Genomic DNA, 9,167 nt, shown 5'->3' with positions numbered 1-9,167 from the left:
CTGACACTTGAATTACACAGCTACTTTGTAACAAAGTCTTTCTTTATTTTTACCACGTTATCCCTTACAATTTCTCTTTATAATAGTTGATATTTTTATTTTTTGTGGAAATACAAAGGAAATTCCCAAACTTACCTAATATGATTCAGTATCAAAACATTCTTTTTTTTTTTTTTTTTTTTTTTTTTTTTTGGAACAGCGGTTCTTTTTTTTTCTTCTTTCATTTTTTATTATTTTTTCGTTCTTTTTTTAAAAATATGCTTTATTGATTATGTTGCTACAGTTGTCCCAATTTCTTTTCCCTTTGTTCTCCTCCACCCAGCGACCCCTTTCCCTCCAGTTGCCCCCCCCCACTAAGTCCATGTCCATTGGTTGTTCATATAGTTCTTAACATCTTCCTGTCTACCCCACTCCCTCTTACTCCACTTAATTCCTGTACCATCTCCCTCCCTTTCCCTTCTTACCCCTCCCTTCTGACTTCCCCCCATAATGTTCTCCATACCTATAATTCTTTACCCACTCTCGTTGCCTACTTAGTTTGCCTTTGTTTCGGTTCCCTAGCTTCTGTTTTGGGTTGTTGTGATACAGTTTTCATTTTAGTGTTCATAGTTTTGATCCACTTTCTCCTAAACAAGTCCTTTTAATATCTCATATAACAGTGGTTTGGATCTGATGAACTCCTCCAGTTTCACTTTGTCCTGGAAGCACTTTCTCTGCCCTTCTCTTCTGAATGACAGCTTCGCTGCATAGAGTGACCATGGTTATAGGTTTTTGCTTTTCATTCCTTTGAATATTTCTTGCCAATCCCTTCTTGCCTGCAGAGTTTCTTCTGAGAAATCAGCTGATAGTCTTCTTGGGACCCCTTTGTATGTAATTATCTTCTTCTCTCTTGCTGCTTTTAAGATTCTCTCTTTATCCTTAATTTTTGACATTTTGATTATAATGTGTCTTGGTGTGGTTCTCCCTGGGTCCAATTTTGTTTTAACTCTCTGTGCTTCCTAGACCTGTAAGTCTATTTCCTTCTCCAATTTAGGGAAGTTCTGCTTCATTATTTTTTCACATAATATTTCAATTTATAGATCTTCTTCTTCACCTCTGGCAATCCTATGATAAAGATGTTGGCCTGCTTATAGCTGTCCCATTGGTTTCTGAGCTTCTCCTCATTTTCCTCACTTTTCATTTCCTCTTTCTACACTAGTTGACTGTTCCTTCCCTCTATTCTGATTTGTTGATTTGATCCTTGGTTTCCTTTCCCTTACCACTTGTTTCGTATGTGTTTATGTTCATTTCAGTAGGACTAGCTTTCATTCCTTCCCTGTCTTGCTTAAGATCTGCTGTTAGGTCTGTAAGTGCTTTTATAACCAAAGCTCTGAACTGTGCCTCAGAAAGATTTCCTATCTGCTGCTTCCTTAGATTCGATATTTGCTGACTGGTCAGCTGTGTCACTGGGATCTCTATCATGATCTGTGCCATCCTGACAGTTTTGTGTTTACCTTTGCTTCCTGGGCGGGGATGTCACACCTCCTACACCATAGGGGGCGGAGCCCCATGCACTCATCACAACCAGGCGACCCTTCTCATCATGCTGTGGTGTTTTCTGTGGGGGTGTGGGTCCAAGATAGATTCCTGCTGTTCACTTTCTGCTGAGAGACCAAGAGCCTCCTCCTCCATCCCCACCCCCTCTGGGCCTCACAGTCCAAGGCAATGGAGGTCAGCCTTCCCTGGCATTGGAATCGCAAGCTGACAGGTCTGGTCTGTAGCTGGGGGTGCTCCCCAGCCACTTCTCGCCTCCCCTTAAATATGGGTGTCTGTGCTTACTGCTGTCCCACTGCTATCACCGCTTCAGCTGCTTCCCGCACAGCTTGACATCTCTGCCCCGGCTTCGCCCTTCCTACTTGTCTGGATGAGCAACACTTCTTTATATTCATACATTGGGCTTCCATTATTTTCTGGAACTTCTGGTTTTTTCTGGTTCTGCAGTAGTTGTGTTCTTTCTTCATTGTGGATGAAATGTGTCAGTCTAGGCCTCCATCTTGACCAGAAATCTCCTATGTGTGTTTGCCTCTGTGTCTTAGGTAGAGCTGTCATTCCTGTTACTTTGTAAGAGGCAGAGCCTTAGGGATTCGTCAGTACAGGGCGACCTGTATCACCACGTTGTGGTGCTGTATGTGAGGGAGGGGTCTGAGAAGGAACAAATGCCGCTTGCCTGGCACTCGCCCCTTTTCCAGGCACTTCTCCCACTTCCGTATGGGACTGGTGCCTCTCTAGCTGTTCCTCATGCTGTTTTTTTCAGAGTGGATGGGTCTGCCGACATTCTAGGACTATGGGGGTCCTTTAAACAAGCGGACTTTGCTGAGGGAATGGCAGTTTCTGCCTCCACCCCAACTCCCACTGGTTTACACAGTCAAAAGCAATGAGGCTTGATTTTCCCCAATGCTGGGACCATGAGCTGTTCGGTCTGGTGAGGAGCTGGGAATGCTCCCCAGGTGTCCCTTCTGACTTTTTAAAGTGTGTAACTGTGCTTTCCGCTGGCCTGTCACTACCACTGCTTGGAACGGCAGTTCTTAATGTATATTACCAGAATAGCAGCATCAGGATCACCTGGCAATTGCTGGTAATGCACATTTTGGGGCCTTGCCCAGATCCACTGAAACAGAAACTCTGGGGTGGGACCTACAATCTGTGATTTAACAAGCCCTCCATGTGATTCTGATGAATTCTTAAGATTGAGAATCACCTGTTTAGAGGATCCGATTTCTTAAACTCCAAAATATTCTAAGAAAGTTCCTGAGTAGCCAGAACTGAATTAACTATGTACATGACAATTATTTAGAAAAAAATACCATTTAAGGCAGTTGATTTACTATTTTTTTCTTTAGTATTTCATAATAATTTGATCCTGGATTTAATGTCCAACTGTTTCTTTCTGGACTTGGACACTAATCTGGGCTTATTTGCCCTTTGAGTTTGATTCTTAATCTGTCATGTTATAATTATATGTAGCCTAATGTGTACTTCATGGAATTTGGAGCAAAATATGTGAGTTCATATTTAAGCTATTCATACTTAAATTTATCAATGAAGTGTTTACATGCATACCCATTATGAGGATAGACTTTTGAGTATTTGTAACCCAAACAGGTCCCTGTAACCATCACACAGATAAAGAAGCAAAACATTATTGTTCTTCTTTGCAGTCACTATCCACCACAAGGGCTACCACACTGTTCAAGCTTTTTACAGCTTAGATTATTTTTGCCTGTTCACATACTTTAGATAGATAAATACATACATACATGGAAAGATAGATATATTCATACAGTATGTATTATTTTATGTCTTCTTTTATTCAACATAAGTTTGTGAAATATATTCACATTTTTCAATAGTTGGGTATTGCTTCTTGGTCTTTCAGCTAAGAGCAAGTGTAGTATCTGTTCTTATCAGTTTAATAATTGGAAAGTTTCTTATTCTCTTCCCTACTAGAAGGTATTCCACTACCTACATCATAGTTTATCCATTCTGCTGCTGATTGGACTGTTAAAAAAAAGTGTGTATTTATATGTATAACAGATTTTGGCTTTGGATTATTTCTTTAATTCTCCCTGTTTATCCACTACCCTGTTTTTCCTTTGGCAACTGTTTTAAAAAGGGACTGCAGTAGAGGGAACAAACCTTTGTTGAATACTCAAATCATACCTCTTATGTGGAAAGTGTGTTTGTCAATTTAAACTTCCCAAAATCCTTGCTCCACTGCAAGTGATATCATTTTTTGCTGAGATGAGAGACTTAAGAGATGCTAGCTAAGGTAAGGACCCCACTTCATAATTGTAGAGCTGAGATAATCCCATTTTTCTAATGCCAAAGCCCCTAGTCTTTTGATCATGCTGTCATTCTGAAAGAGCTTTTACATGTCTTCATAAATTTATTCCGTACTCTGGAATATTTATTTTTCCATTCATTTCAAATAGTATCAACTATATTCTAACTAACTGCAAAACAAATGGAATTTGTATTGCATAGTATTTACAACACTCAGGTAGTATTTATTATACTTCTCCAGTCTTAGTTATATATTTTATTTTTATATTTGCTTCTTAGAAGTTGTTTCTCAGTAATAGCCAACTAAATTATTGTAGAATGTCTGGCAATGCTATAAATTTAAATATATTTTTAAAGAATAAAATATATATTTCAAATATGAGGAAATATAGGTATTATGAATCTTGATGATCAGAATATTTGTATGTTTGTGGTTAAGAATTATAATCTTGTATATGACATTCTCCATACCGGAGAAAGTTATTTTTCTGCTATTCTGAGTTATGTTAAATCATAAACAGTATTCGTTATTTAAATCCAGTTTACTTTATATATTATCCCAATATGTTTGAAACTATTAGTGCATTTGAAGTATTTAACAATTGCATTTTAAGCCATACTTGAAAAGTCAATTGTGTTTTCTATATACATTTCTTTCTAAAGACAAACAAATAGAAACAAGTATTTTAAATATAATTTAAATAATGCTCACTTATAGTTTTTTAAAAATTATTTAAATTAGCAATGCACATTAAATAAAATAATTAATATTTTAACTAACCATTTATTTTACATTGTCAACTTCCTTATTATGTCTTATGTTTGGGGTCAGACACTTTAATTAAACTGTAGTATTGGCATAATGGAACATAAATCTTCATGAGAATAATATCTCTCTGAATAGAAAAGTAGAAACTGAATGAATTTTTGAGAGTGTGTGCAACAGAAGGAACAAATCAATTACATGTACGGTAGAGTTGCAGTATTGGTATCTGTCCTCTGATGTTGTCTCAAGTTAGATGTGTTCATTTCAGATTTTGTTCCTACTGGTCTGTAGCTCTGTAGACAAGTCCCTCTTTATGATAAATATCTATTTTAACTAAGAAGTAATCATAGTAAAATGAATCCTGAATGCACTACTGCCTAAAAATGTAACTCTTCTCTAGTGAATTATCTAATTAAAGTCCAGGTCTTAATACTTCATTGCTCTATAATTGAAGACACATATTTAAGAAGTCTGTGGGCATAGATGATCTGGTCATGGGATTGCCTAAGCATACACTTGGGTACACTAATATTTCAAATAATGCTATTAATAATAAATTCAGGGAAAGTACAGCATAGCAAAGAGACTATATTCAAGTATATGGGACTTGAAGTTGACTCTGAGAGCCTCCTACTTTCCAGTGCCCATAAAATGCACTTCCTATGTTCTATGTAACTGCTGCTAAACTGCCTTCCTAGTTAACCTCCTTATTACTACAGAGGGGTAATAAAGCATAAAAAGAAGTATTAATATTAATTTTGGGATTTTTTTGTTGTTGTTAAAGCAGAAGAATCCTAGGAGGAAAAAGAAAGAATGGGAGGAAGAAAACTTAAATTTTGGAAGACAGTATTTACAACTTTCCCTTTTTGTAGTCGCTATTAATGTATTTCTCAGTTTATCACTTACACATACATGGCACTTATTTTCTTTTGATTTTAATAATATGTATATTATAGAGATCGAAGATCGATCTTCCAGTCAGGGCACATCAGAGAAGGAAAACTCTGACTCCAAAAAACCTCCGCTGCCTTGCGGCATACCTCTTCAGGGGAAAGGCTAAGGGAGTAAACCCCGACAGAAAATCCGGAGCCGGAGTCCCTAAGGCGGTTTGACGTTGTAGTCAACACCGGCAACTCCTGCGGCGCACCTGAAGCCAAGCTGTATTGACTCCGTCTTTCCCTTGGACCCTTCAGCTGCGAAGAGAGGGGGGGTCTGCTGCATGGGCAACAGCAGACCCTCCATATCACCCTGCCCAGGCTCTGTAGCTTCAGCTTCACTGGAGAGGACACTCCAGCGTCATCGCAAGATGTCGATTCAACACGGGAGGAGACAGAAACCATGTCACTCCCGAGTCGGACTGCACAACCATTCTCGGCGGTGCAGATAGACTCTTGAGAAGCTACACCATCGTCTCTCGAGACGGATGGCTGCCGACGACGATATTATAGAGAATCTGAAAATGCTGAAAAATATTAAGATAATTACAATGCCTTATTTATCTTTAGAGGAAAATAACTGTCAATATATTGAATTATCTCATTCAAGTCTTGTTTATGTCATAGGTATGTATATATTTCCATTTATAGACAAAATCATTAGAATACTTGGGGAATCATGTATTAGCAAAATACCGTCATACTAAGTAATAAGGTCTTGTTCTGGTAATCTAATATTGTGTAATTACTTCAAACCTTAATGGCATATAACAGTAACTTATCATCATCATGGATTCTGTGTGTCAGGCATTCTGAAAGGGCTCACTGTAGAATTGCCACCTGTGGTCTCCTGCATAATTGCTCCCAGGTGTCCATTGCAGCTGCAGTCATCTGAGTCTTGACAGAAGCTGGAGTATCTGCTTCCAAGGTGGCTCATTCATACAGCTGGCAAGTTAATACTGGCTGGTGACTGACAGCATCAGTTTTCTCTAGGTGGACTTCTGCATGGCCTGTTGATGTCTTCATGGCACAGCAGCTGGATTCTCTTAGAGTGAGTAGATATAAGGAAGCAGGAGGAGTCTGCAGAGCCTTTTTTTGGCCTAGGCTTGGGACTCATAACTCTTCACTGCGACTATGCTCTTCTAATCACATAGGGGAAGCTGTGATTCCAGGTGGGAGGGGAGTACACGAGGCTACAAAAACCAGCAGATGAGAGTCATTGGCTTTCACAGATCCTGAGATGGAGCAACTGAATTGCATGAGGGCTTTGGACAGTACATCATGAAAACATGGTAGTAAGTGATTACATGCTGAGTGCCGGTGAAGTTAGGTGGCTTTAAAGCCAGCTAACTAGCCAGTGATTAATTAATTAATATTATGTGTGAGAGTCTCTATCGGTATATCACAAGTTGTATTCTTTTCATGGTCCTTTCCTATTCAATATGATTAAACCTGTTTTAAATATATAAATAAAAGAATCCTTATAAAAGTTTTGAATGAGCAAGCTTGAATTAAGAGTTGAATTAGAAGACTACAAAATAAATATTACAGACAATCTAGATGTAGGAATGCTGGCCCAAGTCAATATTTTTTAATATGGTTTTTAGGATAGTTACTGATATCAACTTAGGTATTTTATTGGCCATAAATTCAGTATAAAGTTAAACTGTCACATGTACTTTAAAAACATTGAAACATTTTCAGGCCAACTTATTAAAACTAAACTATCTAGAACTGTGCTGCCTAGAACTATAGCCACTGAGCACAAGAGACTATTGAACACTTAAAATATGGTTAGTTTAAATTGAGTTGTAAGTGTAAAAATACACATTCCAGTTTTGAAGACTTAGTAAAAAAATGTAAAATATTATTAATGAATCATATTTATATGTATTTGTATATATTCAGTTAAGTAAAATATATTTGTAATTAATTTTACCTGTTTTTATTTTTATTACTATGCCTACAAAAATTAAACCTACATATGTAGGGTGACCATTAAATTTTTGTTGCTGGTGCTACTCTAGGACACTGGAGATTAATATCTGGTACTCTAAGTGGTAATTGGAAAACACCTGAATGAGATCCTGAACCCAGCTGGAGTTTTGTATATGAGACAAGCATAATTCTCAAATATTTAGAAATGATAGTTAAGCAGTTAGATATGCAGTTGTGGGAAGAGAAAACCTGGAAAACAATAGGGAGAATAATAGATATGTTTAGTACTGAAGAACTGTCATAGAGAATTAAAATTAGATGTATTTCTCAAAGTAAAACTAAGGCCAATGATATTAACTGTCATCAGGAAATCAGATTTTGGTTCAGCATGAAGAAGACCTCTCTAACAATTGCTTGTTCAGTAAGTCAGAGGCCAGTGTGGAGTGCAGCATCTACTTTCTTTAGAAATTTCCAAAAGATAAATGGATAACTATTCATTAGAGGCATTGTGTTGGGATAAGTTAAATTTCAAAGATAACAGTTTTCCCTCTGAAATACATCACATCATAAACACAGGAAGGAAGAGAGGTATGACTCTCCAACTAATATGTCAAGTTTGAAATCTTGCAGAATATACAGTCCCTGACTATTCTTGCTAGAGATTTCAAACAAAAGCAGTAGAGTTTGCTTTATTTAGTCACAAACATTTTGAAAAAGATCAAATACATGATAACTTTTCAGGAAACAATAACAATAATAATTCTTGCTAAAATAGAAAACGTCAAGTAGAAAAAAATAAGCAAACATGATATGCACACGTAAAAAGAAATTCAGAAGTAGTGTCTTCTGATTTACCAAGGAATAACAAATACTTTCTAATTGTCACTTACACTAATGAACTTATAATTTTTTTATGTTGCTTGTTTTAAAAAGCAAAACAGTTAAACCTTGCATGTCAGTAATTAACCAGGTCAAAGATAGTGTGTGGTCTAAGGGGGCACTTAATTAGCCAAATGAAAAGGACCTTAGCATTTCTGAAGAAAAAGGGAGTAGAGTTCGATTCCCAGTCAGGGCACATGACTAGGTTGCACGTCAGGTCTCCAGTTGGGGGCGCCAGTGAGAGGCAACCACACAGTGATGTTTCTCTCCCTCTCTTTCTCCTTTCCCCTCTCTCTAAAAATAAATAAACAAACAAACAAATAAATATTTTTTTAAAAAAGAGAGTAGAGAATATAATTACGGTAATGAAGCATATTTATTTATTTATTTCAGGGTGAGACTTTTTTCAGTGTCTATTTTTCTTAACTATATTTTTATTGTTGACACTACATCTGTAGTAGTAAATTTTTTAAGTGTTTTCTCATTTATTTATTTTAGAAAAAGGGAGAGAAACATTGATTTGTTGCTCCACTTATTTATTCATTCATTGGTTGACTATTATACGTGCCTTGACCAGGGATTGGACCTGCATCCTTGGCATATTGGGACAATTCTCTAACCAACTGAGTTACATGCCAGGGTGAAGCTATGACTTTTTAAAAGCTCCTAGCCAGAAAATAAGGCTTATGGTATAACAACTGGGACTTCATTTTTAAGAGCTAAATCCAGTGTATCTGAAACATAATGGAATATTGCACAATCATACTTCATTTTATTTATTTATTCTTATGTTTACTTTAAATTTTTACACAGTTTTCTACCCTTGT

The 9,167-nt window shown here is 36.9% G+C and overlaps 1 pseudogene; it reads left to right on the top strand.

Moving 5' to 3' along the window:
- Nucleotides 1–3,395: 3,395 nt before the first annotated feature.
- LOC150021903 (U2 spliceosomal RNA) lies at nucleotides 3,396–3,506 on the top strand (annotated as a pseudogene).
- Nucleotides 3,507–9,167: the final 5,661 nt, after the last annotated feature.

Source organism: Furipterus horrens, unplaced genomic scaffold (genome assembly GCF_987537825.1).
Source record: "Furipterus horrens unplaced genomic scaffold, mFurHor1.1.pri manual_scaffold_1, whole genome shotgun sequence".
Classification (NCBI taxonomy): Eukaryota; Metazoa; Chordata; class Mammalia; order Chiroptera; family Furipteridae; genus Furipterus; species Furipterus horrens.
This window is presented reverse-complemented; position numbering and strand designations above follow the sequence as displayed.